The following is a 26,161-nucleotide window of genomic DNA, read 5'->3' on the forward strand; positions in this document are numbered from 1 at the left end:
CCCCAATTAGAATGGCGATTATCAAGAATACGAGCAACAACAGGTGTTGGCGAGGATGTGGGGAGAAAGGTACACTCTTACATTGCTGGTGGGGCTGCAAATTAGTGCAGCCACTCTGGAAAGCAGTGTGGAGATTCCTTAGAAAACTCGGAATGGACCCTCCATTTGACCCAGCTATCCCACTCCTTGGCCTATACCCAAAGGACTTAAAATCAGCATACTACAGAGACACAGCCACATCAATGTTCATAGCTGCTCAATTCACAATAGCCAGACTGTGGAACCAACCTAGATGCCCTTTAATTGATGAGTGGATAAAGAAACTGTGGTATATATATACAATGGAATATTACTCAGCCATAAAGAATGATAAAATTATGGCATTTGGAGGCAAATGGATGAAATTGGAGAATATCATGCTAAGTGAGATAAGCCAATCTCAAAAAGCCAAGGGACGAATGATATCGCTAATAAGTGGAGGATGACACATAATGGGGGGGAGGGAAGGGTTAGTGTTAGGGTTAGAGTTAGGGTTAGGGAGGGGGGCAAGTATGGAGGAAGGAAGGACTGTATAGAGGGTAAAGAGGGGTGGGAGGGGTGGGGGGAAGGGAAAAATAACAGAATGAATCAAACAACATTACTCTATGTAAATTTATGATTACACAAATGGTATGCCTTTGTGCCATGTACAAACAGAGAAACAACATGTATCCCATTTGTTTACAATAAAAATAAAAAAATAAAAAAATAAAAAAATAAATAAAAAATCAACAAACTGTATAAGTTACAATTCAGACCAAATTACCCTCCCTTCCTCAAGGCCTTTAGCTTTCAGGACCAAGCTTCTTGATGGAGTGGCCTGCAGTGTTCTTCCACTGTCTCCCCATCCTCTCCCCCTTTAAGTCTGGCCTCTACTCCCAGCCTCTTGCCCTAAGCTTTAAAGGTAACAGATGAATCTCACCAATGCGAAAATCCCTACACCTGCTTTTCCAGGCTTAAAAATTAACACACTTCATAATCTAAAAATCAGCACAATTTCCTTTTTATGATTGAATAATATTCCATTGAGTGTACACAGCTCAATCTGTTTATCCATGCACCTGTTGATGGACATTTGAATGTTCCCCTCTGTTGTGCATAATGCAACTTTGAGCACTCATGTACTTGTCTGAGAAGCTGTTTCAAGTCTTTGGGGTAGATATTTATGAGTGGAACTGCTGAATAATGTAGTAATTGTGTTTAACTTGTCAATTAAATAATTGTCAACATAATTTTTTTAAAAAAGCAGAAAAAATTAAAAAATTAAAATCAGAAAAAAAATCAGCACAAAATGACCTGTGATTCTACTTTTTGCTCATGATTTCTCTTCTCCAAAGCAACAAATTATCCGTGTACCTAAATATCCATGTTGATACTGTTACAACTATTTATTCTTCTTAAATTTTGCCTATCAGTCCTGCTTTGATAGCAACTTTGTTTTTAAATGAACAGCAGCATTCACTGTTAGCACTTTTTAGTTTTCAAGTTTCTGTCCTCTGATTTTCATATCACTAGCTATCATGAAATAGACCTCCAACTCATACAAATGTGTATGACTCATTTGTTAGTTTGGAATTTGTACTATATATTTTAGTTAAGAATTTAAATTCTTTGATAAATAATTTGTTACAGCAAGAAAAAATTCTGCAGCAAAAATTCCACATCAAAATAGATAAGCTGTGAATGAATTTTGTTTTCAGAGTATTTATTACATTAGTCAAAATATGATATTAGTAATAAGATTTGACCTCTAATAACACAATGATTCCCGAGAAAAGCAGCAATTGTGAATAGCTTCTAGATTTAATGTTTATTTCTTTAGCTAGCAAATAAGTCTGTTAAATGAAAGATAAATTTCAAAAGATATTACACTGAAAAATATTATTAATACTATGAGGGATGCTATAAAAATCACTGTTTTAAATGCACTTAATAGGAAAAATTAAAAGTGCTTAATGGGTACTAACAATCTGGGTCTTATATGAATGATGAAATTGGAATGAAAATATAGTTTGGTTCTAATAGCAACAGTTGTCATGAAGTTTTTCCTTAATGCAGTGTGTGACCATCTATCATGATAGTGCAATGACAGGAACATTCTCAAGGAGAAGTGAGGCTGTTGGGGAGGCTTCATTCCATTGTATTCCAGCATACATTGCTACAGATGAGGAACTTGAGTGAGTGCCAGGTAACTAGTATAGACGTCTCTGTCTGTAAAACTTAACTACAATGAACACCATGTACCTTCTTCCCTTTGTACATGTCTTACATATCCATTCTTTTCTGAGCAGAATAATCTAGCCTAAAGCAATGTCTTTTAGCCTTTAGGGATCTAGAAAAGAGTACATTTAACAACACTGTCCTAGTGGCTTCCCAGTGAGCCACGCAAGAGCAAATAACAAAAATCTGATTTATGTTATTTAAGCCATTCTTAATCTTGGCCTGTACAAATTAGAGATAGACTGAATACTTACAATGTAATCATTTATGCTTTTAAAAAGCATGGCTTTTTATACATGGCAAGATGATGAATTTCAGCTGTCACCTGCACTTCTGAGAAGATGGCGTATTAGAGCACAACATGTAATTTCTAGTACAGTCTTAAGCACTCACTTTTCATGCACGCATTTATTCTCTGTATGTCTCTATTTTAGAGTAAATTGGGCTAAAAAACCTGCCACCATCCATTCTAGAAATCATGTGCAATATCAGTTGGAAAATACATAAGAAGTTTAATGGTAGCCAATGAATACAATAGAAGCCATAACGTGATAGGTCCACCACAACACTGCCTTTGAGAACAGCACCAGCTATTAGCTATCGCTGTGAACGAAATGCTAGGCCAGGAATTTTGTGTTTCAAATATAAGTGTTATCTTCTAATAAGCACACTTGTTAAGTAAATATAATAAAGAAATGTTTTGTTTTTCCTAATTAAAATTCATTTATTGTTCATTAAAAATCTCTGAAAACACTTCATAACAAGATTTGTTATGTAAAGAAGTCATAAACTATTAAAAGTCCACCAGGAGAGAAATCAACCAGAGGACTTGATGGCGAGTCAGGAAATCTAATCAAGTGGAGAAAGTGTGTTCTGTATGCCTACAATTACTCCAGTAGCAACAAAAAGAAAAAAAAAAAAAAAAAAGCATGAAATTTTAATTTCTCCTGGAAATTCCAGCTTAATTTATTTTAGTTACAGTATTCTAAATTAGTGCTCTTTAGAGTAGGCTTACTTAACTGTAAACATTTAGCATCACATAAGCCTCCTAGATTCTTCCACAACCAAAGAAATTACATACTTATTAGCAGCTATTGTTCACTGAAAACATAAAACAAAACATGTTTTGTGGGTAAAGAAACAGACACCATCCTCCTTAATATTTATCCTTGTACATCTTACAAATAAATTTATCCCTTGACTTCATGCTTAAAATCCAAGCTGTTCTTTGCCTATCCTATTCTTCCATGTAACTGAAGCCATGTGCTTGGCTGGCTCTTGGTGGTGCTCGGAGCATCTCTTTAAATAAGTAATGCTCTGTCAGATTAGGAATAGGAAGCCCCCTTCTCAGGTTCTAAGTCCTTAAGGAACATGTCTCCTAGCAAAAACTTCAGTTTCACCTCACCATTTTCATCACAATTTTGCTTCTCTTTTTTGTCTAAAGTCTTGGTCATTTATTAAAATGGATGTGGATACAGAACATGGGGCATTTTTTATTGTGTTTTGACAATCAACCAAATTAGTGTATCTTGAAAAGCAATTAACTGAATTAGTATCTTAGGATAAATCATCTCTTTAGCTATGAAAAGCTATATAATTAATACACGTCTTTCTCATTAAATTTCTTTGTTACATGGAACCAAAAACATGGCATCGTCATAGAGAGACCCCATATCTGTTCAATGAACAGTTCCACTGAAACTGGGATGTCACCTCATTCACCAACATTGTCTAACACTCCTGATCTTTGGGTGAGGGGTCTGTTTGCTTACATTTTGTGAATGACACAGCAGAGCTGAAAGAAGCCACAGGCACTCTTCTCACAATGCAGCAGACCTCTAAGTCCCTTTATCCAACTTGTCTGACCTTTCTTAGTCAAGAACCATTTGATTAGAAGGAACAGAATCACTTAAGAGCAAGCAAAGGGAATTTATTGAGTAGACATAGGACTCGTACTCAGAACCCAAAGTCAGGAAGGAATGTCTTGTTTCCTGTGAAGATACCAGCTAAAGATACTTTCCAATTCCTTCTTTTATTCACTTATCCATTCGCTCAGTAAATTCTTACTGAGTACCTGCTATGTGCCATCCATGGCTCTAGGTTGCTGGGACAGAACAGTGAACAAAACAGATCATGAAGCTGATGTAATCCATGAAAAGATGCATGGACAGGAAAAATATAAGATGTTTTAGGGAAAAACCCCATTTCATTTTTTTAGAACATGCATATATGTAAAAGAAAGTTAAGAGGTTGAACTGAGACAGGTCTTGCAAAGGACAAGTAACTGTGGTCTCAGGTTAAAAGGCAGTGAAAACTCAGTGGAAGCTTTTCCACAGGGTAATGGAATCATCAGCCCAGTTCTTGAGGAGGCAAATCTACAACAGTGGGTGGAAAGAACAGGGAGAAGCTGCACATGAAGATCAAGTGCAATGATTCCTATATTCTTGATGAGAGGGTATGTGGGCCTGAACTTCAGCACTTGGCTGTGAATGGAATAGAGAAGATAAATTTTGATGGGGTCACATAAACAGAATAGGCATGCCTTTGGTTGTATATATAAAATTTTCAAAGTTATCAAAAGTAGCTGATGGTGCCATGAACTGAAAAAGTGAAGACTGCATGTAGTAGAGGTGGGAAGATGAGGAGAGGAGGCACTGAGTCTAAGATGTGTCACACCCCAAGTACAGAAACCCAGGCAACAGGTAGAAATGCAGTTTGGGAGTCCAGGAAACATGAAGAACAGAAATATGTGTTTGACAGTCATTGCATAGTGTAGGGGAAGAAACAAAGGACTTTTAAGGTATGAGGTCAGAGGAGGAGCAGGGCTAAGCAGATCATTAAAGGATGCCTGTGTTTACAGTTTGAAAAAGGGATAATAAATAGCTTGTCAGAGAGTTGCGAAGAGCATAGAAAAACCCAGCCCCTCACTTTAAGTTACCATAGTGCATTCTCCTACATTACCTGAGGAAGGGGAAGAAAAAAAGGAGGTAAGGATTAAGGTAATTATGTATATAAAAATACATAAAGGTGAAATAAACAAAGAAGAGGCAGATTAATGTTTCTAATTAATAAGCTATTATGTTACTAAACCAAATACATTTCCCTTCTTCAGCAGGAAGGTATTACAAAGGTATTACAATTTATCTCAGTCAGTAGGACCCACTAGGTTTTAAAAAAATTTTTAAATTGTAGATGGACACAATATCTTTATTTTACTTATTTATTTTTATTTGGTGCTGAAGATTGAACCCAATGTCTCAGACATTCGATTCTACTGAATAAGTGTTCTACCACTGAGCTACAACCCCAGCCCTTGGGCTAGTTTTGATTACACAAGATTTCTAGGCTAGGATTCACTATGTTGAATATAAGGTATTCAACCTCAACTAAAGAAAGGGGATCTGAGCAAAAGGTTTTCATCATTATTCTTCAGGCCCTAATTATCTTACTCCAACACTATCTGAGACTAGCTATTTTTACCCAGAGATCTTCCAGCCAAAGATGTTCTAATTACCTTGCCCTGAATAGACTCTTCTTACCCCTATTTATATACTGCTGTCAACATTTAAAACTTGCCAGTAGTTTTTAAAAGATGGTATAATACTACCTTGCTTCAATTTAATTAAATGCAAATGTGCATTTTTTCATTCCTAGCAAAATGAACTCAATTAAACAAGATTTGCATATTATACAGGAATAATTAAACAAGCATTGTTTGTATATCAGAACCACAGTTCATTAAAGTCATATAATAATATCATTATTTCTGGGATGAGAAGAAAGTAAGTTTTCAATTTAAAAAATGTGGCATTTGGAAAGGACAGTCATTTCCATGATCTATCCTTGGTCCAGATATATCTCACAGATACATTACTATGAATAACTTTCGGAGGAATGAAGCCGTAACAATTTCTCTAGCACTCCCAGGGGAAAACATCTCTTTCAAACAGAGAACCAGGTAGAAGACACAATTGCAAATTACATGTCAATTCATCAAACATCATTGCCTCTTAACCACTTTTTCTCTAGCTAAAAAACAATCAATATTCTTCCAATGAGAAAATGGCACATGTGATGAAAAACTACATTAATAAGAAAATCACACTGATATTCAATAGCAACGTAGTTGCATAACTGTATTGTTGGCTCAGAGAAAGCAAAAGACTGTGAAACAGAAGTACATAACCAATATACTAAATATATATATGAGTAATAATGAAAGTCCACTATATAAAACCATATTTAAAAAATGTTCTTTGCCAAGGTGGCAGAATTTAGAAAAACATAATAATAAACAGATCAGGAGTATCAGCAACACACTAGCAATTTACTAAACAGTCATAATTAAAATTTGTTTTGGTCAAAATATGCATGTTTCTCATACTCATGAGTTCAATAAATTTTACCTTATCCTTAGATTTGTTGGGACCTCAGTAATGCTGGGAAATTTTGAAAAGGAAGATTATGGTATATATCTGATTAAATATATAACCTATTATCAATGAACGTCCCTAACATGGGAATATTACATATAAAATCACAAATATTTATAGAAGTATATGCATATTTCTATAAATGTAAATAGTTAAGTTTATATATACAATCATATTACTTCACTCCTTAGCTGAATGATTGTATTTCTTTTCCAATTACTACAGTTCAAAACTTAAAAAAAAAAAAAAAAAAAAATCAATGAATTCAAAGTTCAGAAAAAAAACCTTAAAGGGCTAAATTATCATCTTTTCCAAGCATGATTTAGAATTCCAAAAATATTAAAAAATATAAAACTGGTTTTCTAAGTGTGATGAAAGTAGTATCTATGAAACTGACAGAATCTTGAAATGTATCCAGCCCATAGAGCTATGCATTTTCAGGGATTTTATCTTCCCTCCTGGATACTGCAGTAATCACTGCATAGTTTAGACTTCGGAGACAGAAATCAGTACGTAAAATTAATTTGAAGGCAGTCACTGTCAGATATCCATGCTGTTAACATGTAGCTCCCTGACATTAACAAAGTCACTCAACAACTGATGAAGTAGCTAATTAGTTTTTTTGCTAAGCAAATCAATAGCTAACTTACAAAGGGTTCTTAGAATCTTTTGTAAGAATGACAAGGCTGCTGCTCTTTCTAAGCAGTCTTTGTTGGACTGAGAGAGAAAAAAAGAGCAAGAGAATCTGCAAGAAGCTGCCAATGACGAAAGGGCAAAGAGTAGGAGGTAGAGAAAAGCACAAGGAACAGGATTTGAGAATCAGGAATCAGTGTGCCAGAGAGCTGGGGACAAAAGGAGACAAACAGAACGGACAGGACCCAGAAAGACCAGAAAATCAAATGGGACAAGAAGGTAGAAGAGGAATACTCAAGGCAAAGATTCACACCAACACCATGCGGTCACAAAGAAAGGAGTAAAAGCAAAAATGTAAGTTGGTGGGATGTCATATATTTTCCTTGTTAAAGGTAGGAATTCCACCTTCAAATTCCATATGAAATTCCTTAACTTCCTTGTGCAACTTTCCTCATATAAAGTGAAATGATTCTTGCAAAAGAGTATGGGTATAGTGGGCACACAAGCACTCCATGACAGCTATTATTACACCTGATGGAAGAGGAAGGGACCATAAGTAGGTAATTGTGATGTACAAAGAATACATAATTTCCTTTTGTTCTTCAATATCCACTTCCTCTAATAGTGATGGATGTGGGCTGAGGTTGGGAGTTGTCAAAATTTATCAACTAAATATAACTTGGCCACACCTAGTTTAAACAGTTTCTTTCAGGTAAATAGTCATTCAAATAAATGTCTGGCCTCTTCAAAGAAACTTTCCACTCCTTTCCTGGAATGACCACAAGGTACAAGGAGGAGACTGCATTCCCTCCGAGTCATGGCATGACTCCCTTGCTAAAGACCAGGCAATTGGTTGCTGTTGCAGAGACATCTGCCATTTCATCTGGTCATTAAATGCACCATGCTTGTGTCCACCAAGATTTGGCTGATATTTTTGGCATCCGCTATTCAGAACCTTGAATCCTGCTGTAGCTGTGGTTTAGAGGTCCAGGCATTGTATCTCCTGGCTCTGTCTACAGGCTCTGCCCAGTCCATCAGTGCTCTTAGGCTGTAACCCTGGAAAGTCAGTGCTGAGTTCTGAATGTTCCATCCAAAACTCATGTTGAGATTTAAGTGGACTCTGATGGTATTAAGAGGTGGGACATGAGGTCATTCACCAACAGCTTTAATGCCTTTGCCACAGGAGTCGCTAGTTGTCACAGGAGTGGACTCCTGATAAAAGGACAAGTTTGGTCACCTTTTCACATCATGTGATGCCTCTGCTACATGATGGTACAGCAAGATGTCCTCATCAGATGTGGCCCCTTGACCTTGGACTCTCCACCTGTGGGCCAAGTAAACTTCTCTTTATATTTTACCCAGTCTGTGGTATTCTGTTCCAGCAGCAGAAAAAGGAATAAGCCAGTCAGCTTCTTCAAACAACCCCGTTATTCTTAGATTATCTCTTGGACCTAACTGGTTGGATTCCACTATTATAATCTTTGTCAACATCTCCCTATCTCCTACTTTTGAGATCCAAAGATATACAGAGGAATGAAGACACTGACCAATGGTTCTGTTCAGCATTTGAAAGGATTTCTTCTTCCAAAGTGGCAGAAATTGCCCATGTATTATCCTGAATCCTTGTATATACCACAGTTTATAGTGAAATTATGTATAGATTTCAAATTTTGTTAATACACATTGGGAAATTTCTAGATTCTAGAAAATTATTTCAGAAAACCTAGACTTTCATGATTTTTTTCACATAAAAAAGTCTAATTTAAAATTCAAAGTTAAAATACTCATTTTTAACCCAGCAATTCTACTTCTGTGCAAAATGACATATAGTCAGAGTTATTCATTGCATCATTATTTGCTAAATCATAAGATTAGGAACTGATATGTCCACCAACACGACATGGTTCCTACAGCTGATAAAAAGATTGAGGCAGACTTATATCCACTGATAAGGAACTACAGCAAAGATATTATATAGAAAAGCAAAATGTAAACTATGTATCTTTTTTGTGAACAGAACTAAATGATGGTGTTATGGGAGATTAAGAAGGAATAAGGAGGAGGAGATTCATGTACAAGTTTATCTTTCTGTATCTTTTGAGTTTTGTTCCTCTACAAGTATTTTAAGAAAATTTTTTTTTTAAAAATAGACAAAACAAAATAAAAACTTCAGAGCTAAGTAGTATAAAGAAGAGACTATGTCTATCCTAACCCTGAAATAATGAATGCCAGGGATCCATGGGTGGATAAGGGGACACCCTGGAGCAACAGGAACAAAGGAGTACTTGGAAAAGAAGTTTATTGTTTTAATATTCCCAAAGATTATGCATATCACCAACACTCTGACAGATTTCCACTCCATGGATTTGTGAGCCTGGAAAATGGTGAACAGTGAGATTTCATGGTATGCATCTCTCAGTGGGAGGCAGTTTGCATCCAGCATTCCCAGCTGGAGGATAACACTCACTAAAGCCTTACACCCCAGGTTGCTGGGACATATGCCTCAGGGAGGTCAGATGAAGTCAGATGCTTCTCAGGAGCATTCAACTCTTCTCATCGAGAGGTCAAGGGGTGCCCAGGGTGGTAAATGGTAGAGGCTGGGTCATTTTCTTTCCAAAAGTACTTACTCTGCACAAATTGAGCACCCCTCAGTAGGCGGCACTTGGCAAAAACATCACTCTGGACTCTCCCACTCTGACTGGTACGCATACAAGCCAAAGTCCTCCCTCCCTTTGCATGGCAAGGTCACAATGAGGGAGGGTGCCAGGTATCACCTCCACCTTCCAGTGAGGCAGGAACAGGGTATTAAAAGTCAAAAAGGGTTAAAAGAAAGGTCATCTATACTTAAGCTAAATGGCAGAGACAGAAAAACAGTTAAAATGTAAGTTGGAAATGATTAAAAGAAAAAGTACCGCATGCTTTATGCTTACAAAGAATGGTAAAAAGGACTCCCAATAAAAGACAGACAACGGAGAGCACCCAACCAATGCACGGAGATCTGACCACAAGCCCTTGACAGAAGACCCTCAGACTCTATTTAAATACATGTTCAAAGACATGCCTGGGTGGAAACCTAACCCAGGTGTAGGCACACTGGGAATCACATGCAAACATTTTTGACTGTGTATAAACTGAGGCAGGAACAATAAGAGGTTGTCCAAACTTTATAAATATGTTAATTCCTAGACACTCACCCCACGAAAACCCCATATATATGCTGTTTACCCTTTGACTTCTTTGGTTCTCTTGCCTATGGGGTAGCCACCTTGCTATACTACATATATATTTGATGTATATATACTAATCAATGCAATAAGTGATTCTTTCTTATCCCTTTTTTGTTAGCCATGCCAGTTTCTGTTCTGCACAAGGGAAAGGGTGTGCTGAGCCAGTGACATTAGCGGTCTAGCTCTGGGGACATGAACAAGAGTAGCAGGAGGCGGGAGAGTAACATTCCTAAGGAGAAGGGCCAAGTACAGTAGTTTAAAATAACATTCTACAGCACAAAAATTTTGGCTGCTAGGAATTATTTCTACTGACCAACTTAATATTTCACATTTATAATGAAAGCAGAGGAAATAAATTAGCTTAGATGATTAATCATCTAAGTGGGAGGGGAAACAATCTAATGATTAAGATTCTGAAACTTGATATTAATAGGCCAAAATCTCCAGAGAATCACCTCATTTCACAAGGAAAACCATGAATCCTAATTTGTAAAAATTATCTTGCAGCAATTTTTTTCCCCCTAACAAAACAACAATATTTCAGTTGAGGATGAGATGAACAGTGTGTCGAGGTCTACCAACCCGCTCTGTGGTGCTTTAAATAGCAGCAAAACAGAACAAATTTCCTTCCCTACATGTTTTTATCTTATAAGAAACAGCATCTATTGGCCCAAGGGGAAAGCAGTACATCAACACAAAGCAGCGTGGCTGAAGGTGGCTGTGGCTTTATCTGCAGGAGCCCATCAGCAGACATAAGTCCACTTAATTCTACATAAACCCTCCTGAGCCACCAACAGAGTATTATTTTCAAAAGGCAAGAAACAAATCAATGCCATTTTCTCTCCATAAAAATACACAATCAATGTTCTAAATATATGCTCTTGAAAATACTAGACTCCAATGGAGAAAAACCACAGAAAAAGAAAATTATTTTCTTGAACAATAATATCTAACTATAAAATGGAAAAGGCCAAAAACAACATTAAGTTCAAATATAAAGATGAAACTGCAGATCTTGAGATTAAATGTTAACTTTGAATTCTGGATGGTTTTCAAATAATTTATTTAAAAATAAAATGGAATTCACTATTAAAGATTACATTCTGTCTCTAAAACTAGGGTTATGAACTTCACTGATAAGTAAACAAAGAACCTGGAACCAGTATTTTACATGTACCTAAACTGGATGGATTATTTTTGACACATTTGAGATGACTACTAAATTTCGTGAATGTCATTCAGTAAATATTTACTAAGTACACAGAATGCCAAGCTCTGGGAATGCAATGGGGAGCAAAACCACTGCCACTGACCCCACAGAGCTCACAGCCTGATGAGGAAGCAATGCGCAGGCAGCGCTCCCTATGCATTCAGGCTGAGGCGGCTGTGCAGGAGCCGGTAACGTGGAGCAGGCACAGTGGCCTGCGTGGACTGTCCTGACACAGAGTTGACCACAGGAAGCAGGCAGAGGGCTCCAGGAGAAAGTGTGAGAGGAAAGGAGGGAGAAGAGGTTGTGGTGGAGGGGGTGGGCAAAGACACACAGTGGATTCGAGGAAGTAGAAGTCCTTCAGTTCTTAGGAGGATGAATAAAGACATTCTGCCTTCATTCATCAACTCCCTCTCTTCCTTCATTCAATTAACAGTGGTTGAGCTCCTACTACGTGGCAATTCTGTTCAACACTGGAACATCTTTATCTTTTTCAAATTATACAGCTCAAATAAACAAAAATCAATATATGCTGTCAAGGCTGCTCAGAATACCTATATTAACTAGAAATTCTTTATAAAACCATCAGAAAAAAAAAATCAGTGTAATAATGAATACACTCTCCATGCAGAGAATTTTAAAAGCCATGGAATAACTTGTTTATTTATTTTCCTTTTTCCCCATTGCCTTTGAATTTCAGAGTATGTACATTTTATAGTTCATTACATCTGAACTCTGATGTGGGTCTTGCTGAAATGGAATCAGAGGGTAACAGAGCTGCCTTTCTTTCAGAAGCTCCAGAAGAGAGCCTCCCTTTCTGTCTTGCTAGCTTTTAAAGGTCACCCTTATTCTTTGCACATGTACCTTTTCTTCCATCTTTAAAGAATTAAGTTCTCATCTAGCATCACTGTGACTTTATCTTCTGCCTTTCTCTTTGATTATTATAAGGACACGTGTGATAGCAAAAGGCACAATTCAAGATGTCTCAGTACTTTAAGCTCAAGTGACTAACAACCTTCATGCTACCTGCTACCTTGATTCCCACTGTCATGCAATGCAACATATTCAGAGGTTCCAGGGATTAGGACAGGGACATCTTCAGGGAGCCATTATTATGCTTACCCCAATGTTTTAAACAAATATTTACAGATTATTGCTCATGTTCTACATGAGAAAGGTACAGTGTTAGCTTCTCTCTCCTGTGATATCTGCTCAGGTAGGAGAAATGTGTGCAAAATCATACTATGGAGGAAAGATATGCATGTTCTTCTGGTAGAAATTAAGACACCCAAAGAAATGAGAGAGCATTCTTAGCTCAAAGGCTTAGAGGAAAGATAGCATAGAATCTGGCACATGAAAATGAAGTAAAATTAAAAAAAAAAAAGAATGAAAGATAACATAGTCAACAAATACCATTCAGGTGGAATGAAGAACACTTAAGCAAAGGAGTACCAACTGAGAATTTCAAAAAAATGGTGATGATTCAAAAATGGTGATGTGGCAGAGAGGATGGAATAAAAAGAGAAGAGGTCACTGGAGTTTTAATTAGTGGATCACTGATGATCTTCAAATACATACCGACAGCTACGTGTTGGTGACAGGACCCAGATAAGTAATGATATATCAGTAAAGCTTTCCACCAAGCAAGGAAGACAATAATTTTTCCTCAAAAGTTTTACTGATGGTTCCTTATAGAAAAAAAAAAAAATTATTTGAATTCTTAAAATACAGATATCTGGAAGTCTCTAGATTTTGGACAATAAAAATAAGTTATTTGTAAGGCAATGGAACGCAAGTTGATTACACAGGAATCACAAACCCTAGAAGCTTACTTCAGTAAAACTTTCTCTTTCTGCACTAAGATTTTTTATAGTTTACATACGTTATTCTGTGTCCCTCTATGTCCACCTTCTTCTTCTCCCTTCTGATGATGGGCTCTTAAATTTTAGTGACTCAATTTAAGTAACTACTAAGAATAGTTAAATATCTCATCATATGGCATTGAGAAACTATACTGAACCTGAACTCAGATTATTACATGTTCCAAGACCTCTCTTTTCTCTTGTTGTATCTCCCATAGATACGAAACAACATTGCCACCAAACGAATGACAAGAACAATGGTGTTAAACTTCTGTCATGAACAACAAGTAATCAGAAAGCAGCATGGCTATTGACTGGGCCCTTTTTTTTTTTAATTAACTTATTTACTTTCTATTTTACAGACTGCATTTTGATTCGTTGTACACATGTGGGGCACAACTTTTCATTTCTATGTTTATTCACCTGTAGATTCACACTACTGGTGTACTCATAAATGTACATAGGGTAATAATGTCTGTCTCAGACCACTATCTTTTCTTCCCTCACCCCCTCCTGCCCCTTTTCCCTCTACACAATCCAAAGTTCCTCCTTTCTTCTCTTAACACCCCACACCTGCACCCCCATTATGTATCATCATCCACTTATCAGAGAAAACATTCGGCCTTTGGTTTTGGGGGACTGGTTTATGGGCTCTTTTAACTATACTATTTTTTCATGCTCTTTTTTATATTCCCTGAGTGGGGACAGACATGTTAAAAATGAACTACATAAAAGGCAAATCACACTGGAAAACAAATTTGGGAAAATGGATACAAATAAAAACAGAGAGAAAACATCAATAGCAGACTAGACCAAATGAAAGAAAGAATTAATGAGGTCAAAAACAGGGCATTTGAAAACACACAGAGGAAAAAGAAGAACAAAAAGTGAAGAAAATTTACTTTGGGATGGCATTAAAAGAGCAGATATTGGAGTTATTGGGGTTACAGAGAAATCTGAAATGTCAAACAGTTAGTTACCTAATTCAAAGAGATAATAATAGAAAACTTCCCTAACCTAAAGAAGGATTCAAACTTCCAGGTACAGCCAAGTCAAAGTTGCCAGTCAGATATAACTCGACTCCAGTTACTCCAGATCACATTATAGTGAAGCTCCCAAAGAAAGAAAAAGGGGATTCTCAAAGAAACAAGAGAAAATAATTGAATGACACGTAAGGGTATCCCAGTTCACCCGACAACATCTGATCCATCAGATGTTCACAGTGCTGAAGGGATGAAAAAAACAAACTGTTGACCAAAAACACAGTACCCAGCAAAGCTAATCCTTAGATATGAAGAAGAGAAAAGATGTTCCCCAACTGGAAAAAAAATTAAAAATAATTTATGAACACCAGCCTGACCTACAAAGAATGTTAAAGGGAGAGACGAGACATGGCGGTGCACACCTGTAATCCCAAATACTTGGGAAGCTTTGTCAGGAGGACGACAAGTTCAAGGCCAAGTCCCAGTGCTTGACTAGTATGTGCAAAGTCCTGGATTCAATTTCTAGTACTGAAAATGAAAGAAAGGAAAGAAAAGAAATGCTAAAGGGAGTTCTTTAAACTAAAAGAGATGCTTAGGAGTAAGGAGAAACAACGACCCCTTTCTATATTTAGATATACTCTCTATATAATGTTAAGTTAATATCATTGCAAAACAGCTTGATATAACCAAGTCTTACAGTAAACACAAAAGATGAATCTGAAATAGAAATAAGCAAGGATTCAATACCACTATTAAATAAAATCACTTAAACACACACACACACACACACAGAAAAAAGATTGTAAAAGAGGGAGAAAAAAAAGAATGGAACTACAATAAAACAAAATAAGTAACAAAAAAAAAAATATCCATAGTAAGACCTTACCTGTCAAAAATTACCTTACAATTCTACAATTAACGGACACAAAATGACTAAACAAATTACAAAACAAGAGTCAACTATATGCTGTTTACAGGAAACTCACTTTATCTCTATAAACATACATAGAATGTAAGTAAAGATACGTCCCATGCAAATGATATTCCATGTAAATGGATTCAAAAGAAATCATGACTAGTCATATTTCTACCAGATAGAATGGACTTTAAATGAAAAGTAGTTAAAAAGAAACAAAAAGATCATTGCATAATGATTAAGTGGCCAACTCAGCAAGCGTAAATAACAATGCACCTAATATTAGAGTTCTTAAATATAAAAGGCAAATATTATTGGAACTAAAAAGAAAGACTTCAATAAAATAATAGTAGGGAACTTAAGACCTCATTTTCAATAATGGATATGGATCATCCAGACAAACAAAAATCAAAAAAGAAATAGCAGTTAGACTATACACCTAGACCAGATGGCAATAACAGGTTCTACAGAACATTCCATCCAACAGCTAGAGAATATACATTCTTCCCAATACTACAATAACATTCTCCAGGACAGATCATGTAGTAGGCCACAAAACAAGTCTCAACAAATTTTTTAAAAACTGAAATTATATCAAGTATCTTTCTTGCCACAACGCAATAAAATCACAAATTAATAACAAGAAACACTTTAGAAACCATACAAATACATGGAAATTAAACAATTTATCTTGAATAAGCAATGAATAGAGGAAGAAACTAAGAGGGAAATTTTAAAATTTCTTGAAACAAACGAAACTGACAACACATCATACCAAAACTTATGGGATATTAAAAAAAAAAAAAAAAGCAGTACTAAATGGGATATTTATAGCAGTTAAGGCCTACACCAAAAACACAAAAAATATTTCAAATGAAAAACTTATTGCTATACCTCAGGGAACTAGACAGATAAAAACAAATCAAACTCAAAATTAGTAGAAGGAAAGAAATAATAAGGACCACAGCAGAAATAAACAGAAAAATAGAGACTAAACACACAAACACATCAATAAAACAAAGAGTTGGTTCTTTAAAAACATAAACATAATTGACAAACCTTTTGCTAGACCAACTAAGAAAAAGAGACAGAAGATTCAAATACAATCACAGATTAAAGAAGACAGTACCACTTACAGCACAGAACTAAAATGGTCATTAGCAATTACTATGAAGAACTGTATGCCAATAAATTTGAAAAACGTAAAAGAAACATACAAATTCCTGGCTACAACACAACTTCCTGAGATTGAATCATGAAGAAAAAGAAAATCTGAACAAGTCAATAACAAGTAATAAAACTGAATAAGTAATAAAAAGTCTCCTATAAAAGACATGCCCAAGGCCAGAGAATTTTGCTGCTTAACTCTATTGAACATTTAAAGAACTAAAACAAATTCTTTTTAAATTGCTCCAAATAATTGAAGAGGAAGGAATTCTTCCAACCTCATCCTATGAGGCCACCATTATTTTGATATCAAAATCAACCAAGGACACAACAACAACAAAAGAAAGCTACAGGACAATCTTCTTCATGAACATAAGAGCAAAAATCTTCAACAAAATGTTGGCAAGTTGAATCCAATAGAACACTAAAAAGATTATTCACCATGATATAGTAGGATTAGTCCCAAAAATTTAAGTTTGGCTTAACATACATAAATCAATGAACATGGTATGCCACATCAACAGAATGAAGTATAAAAACCATGTGATTATCTCAGACATAGTTGAAAAGGCATTTGATAAAATTCAATACCTCTTCATGAGATAAATTAGGTACAAAAAGAATATAACAAGCCTACAGCTAACCCCATACAGAATGGGAAAAAGCTGAAGGCCTTCTTTCTAACATCTGGGACAAGTTAAGATGCCTACTTTCACCATTTTTACTTATCATAGTACTGGAAGCCCTAGCCAGAACAGTCAGTCAAGAGGAAGAAAGAAGGGCTGGGGAGATAGCTCAGTTGGTAGAGTGCCTGCCTTGCAAGCACAAGGCCCTGGGTTCAATCCCCAGCACTACCAAAAAAAAAAAAAAAGAGGAAGAAAGAAAAGACATCAAAATTAGGTGAAATTCAGATTGTCACTCTTTGTTGGTAACATGATCTCCTATATAGAAAACCTCCAAGACCCCACCTAGAAACTGCCATAACTAATAAATGGAATCAGCAAAGTTACAAAATACAAAAATCAAAATACTAAAATCAGTAGTTTATAGTCACCAGTACTGAACTATCTGAAAAAGAAATCAAAAAAGTAATTCCACCTCTAATAACTATAAAAAATAAATACCTAGGAACACAGTTCAACAAACAGGTAAAAGATGTTTATAATGAAAACTATAAAATAGTGATGAAAGAAACTGAAGAGGACATACACACAAAAATTATATTCATGGATTGGAAGAATCAGTATTGTTAAGATGTCCATAATACCCAAAGTACTCTACAGACTCAATGCAATCCCTATCCAAATACCAATATTTTTTTTTACATAACTAGAAAAAGCAATCCTAAAATTCAGATGGAACCAAAAATAGTCAAAGCAACTTCAAGGTGAGGGGAGCAAGTTTTTGAAATCAGACTCAAAATTATAGTAATTAAAACAACATGGTACTGGCATAAAGACAAACACATAAACCAACAGAGAGAATACAGCTAGTATAGAAGTAAACCCACATGTCTATAGTCAACTGATCTTCAACACAGGTGCTACAAACATGGAGTGGAAAACGACTTTTTCAATAAATGGTGCTGGGAATATTGGATCTCTACACACAGTGTGGATCTCATCAGTTGCAAAAATCAACTCAAAATGTATTAAAGACCTAAACCTAAAACCTTAAACTATGAAACTACTAGAAGAAAACATGGGAAAAATACTTCAGGACATTGAAACAAAGATGCTTTTGGTATAAAACCCCAAAAGCACAGGACACAAAAGAAAAAATAGACAAATGAGATTATATCAAACTAAAAACGTTCTGTAGAGGAAAACAAACAAAGTAAATAGGATTGAAGAAGACAATATATTGAATGGGAGAAAATATTAGTAAACTATTAATTCCATAAGGGATTAAAGTCAAGATTATATTAAAAATCCAATCAATTCACTAGTAAAAACAATATACTTGAAATAATTGGATTAAAAATGGTCAAAAGAACTGAATAAACATTTCTCAAAAAAAAAAAAAAACACAAATGGTCAAACGATATATGAAAAAATGTCCAATATCACTAATCATCAGGGAAATACAAATCAAAATAAGACAGCATATTACCCTAGTTAGGATGTCTATTATCAAAAAGACAAAAGATGATAAATCCTGGCAAGGTGGTAGACAAAAGGGCATCCCCCTCCCCTGCCCTGCATGCCGTGGGCAGGAATGCAAATTAGTATGGCCATTGTGGAAAACAGTATATAAGTTCCTTAAAAATTAAAAATAAGCTGGCTGTGGTAGCTCACCCTGCAGTCCCAGCTGCTTAGGGGGCTGAGGCAGAAGAATTCAAAGTTTTAAGGCCAACCTGAGCAACTGAGACAGAACTTCTCTCAAAAAAAAAAAAAAAAAAAAAATTTTTTTTAAAGGGCTAAGGATATAGGTCAGTGAGAGTGTTTTCCTAGCTTATGCAAGGACCTGGGCATATATCCAAAGTAAATGAAATCCTTTGAAACTGCTGGATATAAATTCAGAGAAAACAACATCAGTACATCAAAGATACATTCACTCTCTCATGTTTACGGCAGCAGTATTCACAATGGTAAAGAAATGCAAACAACCTAACTACCCACAGACTGATGAATGGACAAAGAAAACATAGTATGTGTACACATACATACACACACACGCACACCCAGGAATATTATTCAAACATAAAAAAGTTAAAGTACGGGTGTGGTATAGTTCACTGACAGACACTTCCTAGTGTGCACAAGGGCCTAGTTCAACCCCCAGCAATGGGGTGGGAGATAAAGTCCTGTCATCTGTGACAACACAGAGGGACCTGGAGCTCATTATGCTAAGTGAAAAATGCCAGGCACAGAAAGGCAAATACTGAATGGCCTCACTCATATATAGGATTTTTTGTTTTTAATTTGACCCCACAGAAGTTGAAAGTAGACTGGTGGTCACCAGAGCCGGGGAAGCAGAGAGTGAGAAAGAGGGAAAGGCCGACAAATGAGCACAAGTCACAGGAGAAAGAAGGGTGGCATCTCATTCTGCAGTGGTAGGACTACAGACAGTGATGACATATTGTGTGTTTTTTTTTAAAGCATGAAGATAGAACTTTGAAATTTTTACCATTAAGAAACAATAAATCTCTGTATATACGTGTATCAAAATATCACATAGTACCTCAAAAATATATATAATTTTCATCTGAAATTTTAAAAAGAAAAAGTGTAAGTGCTAGACAATAAACTATTACTTTAAATGTTTTATCATGGTTCAGTGGGAAATCATCTCTAATAATAATAATCTTTTTTCCTCTTTCTTCTTGGCAGTAATACAAACCCGATGGCTGCAGTCTGAGCAGCCATCTCGAATCACAATGCAGAAACTCTGTAATGGCAAGGTGGCAACATGACAAACCCGTCAAGGCTTTCACAACACGTAGCTGACTCACAAGCCCTGGATGGTCTGCCTCAGGCTTCATTTCCATAGGAGGAAAATAAACTTCTTCCTTCTCTAAGCCACTTTCATTTCATAAGTGAAACTACTCCTAGCTGACAGAGCGGGCATGTCCTAAAACTCCACCTCCTGTAGACACTCTAAGGTCTAGGCCGGTGATGAAGAACAACAGAACTTCCCGGATGATGAAAATGCTCTCAATTTTTACTGTCCCGTCCAACACTTAAAATGTTTCTAGTAATTAAAATGGATTTTAAAATTTTACTTGCTGATTTAAACAGCCATTGGTGGTTAGTGATTACTGAACTGGCTAGCCTCGCTCTAGGCTCTAAGGAGCATCAAAATTCTAACTGCCCTAATTTATATATGACAACAAAGTAAAATCACAAACATTATTTCACTTTCATGAGAGATATGCTTGTAGTTACATTTTGCTAAAGCAATTTTACTAAAAGTACATGTCCAAGCTATACCTGTACAAACTCAAAAAATGTTAACTGTTGATTGTAAAGATGAAGACAACCTGACAGTGGGTCCAGGACAAAGACTTTCTACTGGAGTACAAAAATCTACCTGACTTTCTCCTTCCTCAGAAATCCACTGCTCCAGCAATGGCTAATGGAACTTCAACATGTCTGTTCATGTGTTCTCCTGTAAAGTAGATATCCTGAAATGTCTAGAAAAGGGTGGCAACTTTTCAATTTGTTAAAAACTGACCTAATATTATGCTAGAGAATATCAAAGCAAAATCCTTACTCATATCTCAATAAAACTACTTCCTAACATGCAATGTAAATTGTTTATCTTAAAAATTAGTAGAGACTTCTACCCATTCTTACCACTTTTGTGTTAAGAGGTATGAATATTGTGGATTGTGAAGCACAGTTCTTGGGTGATAAATACACTTGAATAATCACAACAGTCACCTCAGAAAAGGTTCTGTCCCTTCTCCAGACAGAACTCATCTCTGTGTGATCCTACCAAGTTCTGTGTGCCAAATGTCCTTCTGGTACACTTTCTGCTACACTTGGTCATGGAGGTCTTCAAAACTATGTCTGCTATGGACCCTAAAACCTCAAGGACAATGTGCTGCTGGAATAAAACCATACAGAGCTAACACAAAGGAGCAGAAAGGAACTATGTAATCACAAATCTCTAATTCCACATTTCATGCAGGACTGGACTTGGTGGCAATGTGCTTTATTTAACTCAATTCATTCAGTAATCCATTTGGGGTATACTACTGTTTGCCTACAATTCTTGAATTGCAAAATAATATGCAAATTAGTGAATAAATGAGATAATAAATTTAAGCAGATGATGGATTAATCCTAAATAAAGCTTTTCAAATCACTTCAGCTGACATTACACAGTTTGCTGAGCCTAGTATTCTAAATGGCACCCACTGTTTCTGGTAATATTATCTAATAACTGCAACCTCTGTATAACCCTTTTGTTTTAAATAATTTGTATAGACTCAATTAGGTATTATACAAATACCACCCACACCTTTAAAACAGAAAGTGACATGAGGAGATGGAAGAATCAATTCACAAGTTAAAAGATGGAATTTTGTAAAATTCACTTTGAATGACATACTTTTAGAATTTAACTATTGTCTAAAGCTAAAATGACAACTTGTTAGTTATCTAAATCCCTAATTTCTTTTAATTTTTAAATTAAAAAAAATTTTTTTTTGGTACCAGGGATTGAAACCCAGGGGCACTTAACCACTCAGTCATATCCCTAGCCCTTTTTATTTTTTATTTTGAGACAGGATCTCCCTAAGTTGCTTAGAGCCTCGCTAAGGCTGGCTTTGAACTTGTGATCCTCCTGCCTCAGCCTCTGCAGCTGCTGGGATTGCAGGCATGTGCCATCACACCTGGCCTGAATACCTAATTTTTTTTTTTTTAATTCAAGAACTCCGCATTTTATATATAGAACAGGCTAATTTAGTGACACTTGGTAATATGACCAAAAATATTAGAAATGGAGACATTTCCCAGAGAGAGTACATATCCTTATTAAAACATCAAGAGAAGAATCAAAATACTGATCATCCATATTCAACAGTATTTAATATACATATTCATCTATTACTCCCAACCAATTATCCAGTTAAGACCCTGTGGTTTTCACCACTGATATATTACAATAAATTAGGTGCTCTCTGCCTAAGGCAATGGAATAGAAAGGCAAAACACACAAAATTATACCACTGCTTCCCATTAACCAAATACTACCCTTCAAAGCAATCACCTTTGAGATGGGCAGTTAAAAAACTATTGTTCTAAAAGGGACCATGAATTCCCATAGCATTTCCAAAGTTTAAAGAACTCTGTGTTAAGATTTGAGAAGTTTGAAAAGTGCAGTGTCCTATGTTCCAAAACCCCACCAAAACAGAGTCTGAGGAATGGAGTCCAGGAATGTACAATTTTTGGCAAACTTTCTCCCATGTGACTCGGGCACATGCTAAGGTTTAACTACTGCTATATAACAAAGTGGACACTTGGTGATGCAGTAAGAGGTAAAGACACAGAGATGTAACCCATACTTTCTAGCCAAGATATGGTCCCTAGACCTTTTAGAAGTGCAGAACCTCAAGGTCATTCCAGCACTACTGATTAAGAATTTCCATTTTAACAAGATCCCCTGGTGATTCCTATTTGCATCAAGCCCGAGACTAACTGATCCAGAGCAGTTATTCCTGGATGCACATGTCCTACTAGGGTGTGATCATAATTATTAGTCAAACAGCAAAATAGTTAGGGACATTGTGAACACCTGAAACACTCATTATTGCAAACTAGTCAAAGGCAAGACTCTGTCGAAATGTATAAGATAACTCAATGTCTTTTGGTAAATTTGTTTTAAAAAAATCATGGTAACATAATTTTCATTCTCTTCTACCAAACATTGTATTGATAATGGAAGATGAAAATCATTCAAAATACAAATAAGAAGTTAAAAAGAGAAATCTCAGAGGTAACAATGGTTTGTAAGTTGCTTTGATATCTAATTCAAGACTCACTTAAAATACAAATAATAACCAAGATTTTATTTACTAATTCAGTACATTCTAAAAGTTACATTTTCCCATATATGAATGCCATTGAGGTTAGGACATAGTTTTGTATTTAATAAAAAGACCTGCTGAAAAGTATCAAAAACCAAAATTAGGGAAAAACGTTTGGAGAAAGATCCCAAGGACTTTTTAAAAAACAAAGTGAGGCACAAATCAATCATAGAGGGACCTAGAGTTCAAAAAGATACACTTGAAAAAGAGAAGCAAAATAGGGGGTAATACGCATGTTATAGATAAATATTTTAGGCTGCCAAAATAATATACTGCCTCATAAATACTACTTAATGTAGAAATGACAACTTTTCTTAATCTCAGAAGCATATGAAATAAGTTATTTAAAACTTATTATTAATGAAATTATTACCACTCAGCTATGGAAATCCTAACTGTATATGCAGTGTATTCACAAAATATACAATACAAGTTTTATATGAATACTTGAAAAAAATCCCTTGGAGAACTAATACCTCAGCAATCATTTCAGCCTTAACTAATCTCAAAGCACTCACAGGAAATCTTATTAATGTGGGTGTAACAAAAACTAATTTTACAGGATCAAGTATTAATTCAGGATCAATACCTTCTTGAATAAAAATAATTTTCATTTTCACATATGTAAAAGTCCTTGTTGCATCCTACAATGTTACCTGATTGTTACATCAAACATAAAATAAATGTCACAGCTTATGACAACACAGGCAGAAAAAAAAAAGATTGTCCAGATGTCCAGTACCATCCTCCCAAATCAGAACCTTGAGAATTAAGTTTGAACACTATGCTAACCAGAAAATCATTCAGAATAGCTATTACCTATTTGTTAAATTTGAATCAATTCTAAAATGTAAAGTGACTCTATTTCCTTTTCTACATTCTATACTTGAAATGAGATAAAACATGCAATGCTTAGTTGATTGTTTACAAGTCCTGAATGTTGAACAGTGATGGTTATAACATGTAAACATCACATGTAAACATGTAAACAGTGGCTACAACCAAGAAGAGTAACTCTAAGACGCTCAGAAGCACAGTAGAAGCTATAGGCTTTGAAAGCATGACTTTGGCTTGCAATGTTGTTCCTATACTCTAATAATCTGGCTGCCTTCAAACACATCAATTAGCTACAGAGATGTATGAGAGGCATTACCCAGTAACACCTTAAGGCACTTTATCTTATATCCAAACAATATTAGAGTACTCAAGCAGTACCAATCATTAGGTCCAAAAGAGTGGGGTAACTGCCACTCAGCCTCTGTTTTAGACATTCCCTGCTATCATAAACAAACCGAATTAAAGATGTTAAAGAACAGGTGGATACCTTCTGCCACTGAGATATGGTTCAGACTGAAACAGTGTGACCAGAAACCCTACTCCTCTACTTCCAGAGGAATATTCTAAGATTCAAGCAAATGCCTCTTCACATCTCTTGCCCTGTGTCCTCAAAATAAAGGAATCCTGTGTCAGAATGCCATGTGAAGGTTTGTGGGTTGAGCTGCTGCAGAAGACAGACAGATACTGCACTGGAGCTTCTGGAGGATTTGAGTGATGAAAGCAATTAGGTAAGAAAAAAGACTAATTAATTAACTTGTCCACAGTCTTTCCACTCAGGTATCATGAATGTAATAAATCCCTGCTTAACCAAGTATCATTTCCCAATAGTGCCAAGCATTCATTTTCTTGCTTCATGCTTTAATTTGTGGTTCTGGAGGTATTCACAAATTAAAGAGATATTTGAAAGAGTTACACAGAGTAGCTGACAAGCATTTTATAATATTAAGGAATTCATAAATCTCTTGTGCTTTTACTTTAATAGATAACTTTTATAATATTAAAGAAAAATAACCTGAAATTATAATCCAAATTTTGAAGAGCTATTTTAATTTCTTTTTATAAAAATATATTCAAATTTTGGCCAAATATCTAAGATATTCTATTGGTCAGTAAATTACTTCAAAATTTATTAAAATCTCTTTAACAAAAATCAATTAATTAAAATTTAAACAGCATAGATTCAATTAATTAATTTTTAGAGATTTAACAGTTTTAATTTTAAGCTCAGAATCCTAAAGATTAGAAAATTGTTATAGGTTAAATCTTTTCTTAGAAGACAGAGAACTTTGTGGAAAACTCATCTTCATAAAATCTCATAATGAACGCAACTCTCCTGCATTCACGCTAACATGTCCAAGGTCACCCAGCTAACTTTTGTTAGAGCAAAAAACCAGAATTCACATCCCCTGATCCTTACCCTAGGCTCTTGGAATTTCAACTCAGGAAGATTTATAAAGTTCCTTTTTACTTTAAGTATTGGTTTTACAGTTGTGATTCTTATCCTATAGATAACTCATATACAGGATAAAATGGCTAAAGACCTGATCTGCCTTAATGTACCGTAAATCCTTAAGCAGTATCCTTTCAAATTTAATAAACTTATTAAACCTCTACAAGTAGACACGATCTTCATGTTTACCTAAATTGTTGGCCCTAATTGTTTGATATAATCCACTGCCAAAAAGAAAATATGTTTCCTTGGCATTTTACAAGAAAGAGGTCTGCAAAACAAAGCAAGGTACAGGTCCAAAATATTATTGTTAATAAAAATAACACAGTTATAATGTCTGAGGGCAGAGAGAATAACAATCATCCAACTTATGTAAAAGAAAAAAAAGTACCTAGGGGGATCTTAAATGCTCTCTTGTCTACTCCTCCAAGTGTGGACTCTGTATTGCAGCATCAGAATCACCTAGGGGCTCATCAGAAATGCAGAATCCAGGCCCCATCTCAGCACTCCAAATCTGAATCTGCAATTTAACAAGCTCTCCAGGTGATGTGCACCCACGTTAAAGTTTAAATACTACTAGTTTAGCAGGTTCAGCTCACCTGCGTATATGTGTCAACATTATCGTAAATATATATTAAGCATGGCACACGTA

General features: G+C 35.6%; 1 protein-coding gene across 7 annotated transcripts in view; it reads right to left on the reverse strand.

Annotated features, from left to right (window-relative positions):
- Positions 1–26,161, reverse strand: part of RABGAP1L (RAB GTPase activating protein 1 like) — a 683,255-nt gene that overhangs the window by 359,118 nt on the left and 297,976 nt on the right. The window lies entirely within an intron of this gene.

This window comes from Sciurus vulgaris (assembly GCF_902686455.1).
Source record: "Sciurus vulgaris genome assembly, chromosome: 12".
NCBI lineage: Eukaryota > Metazoa > Chordata > Mammalia > Rodentia > Sciuridae > Sciurus > Sciurus vulgaris.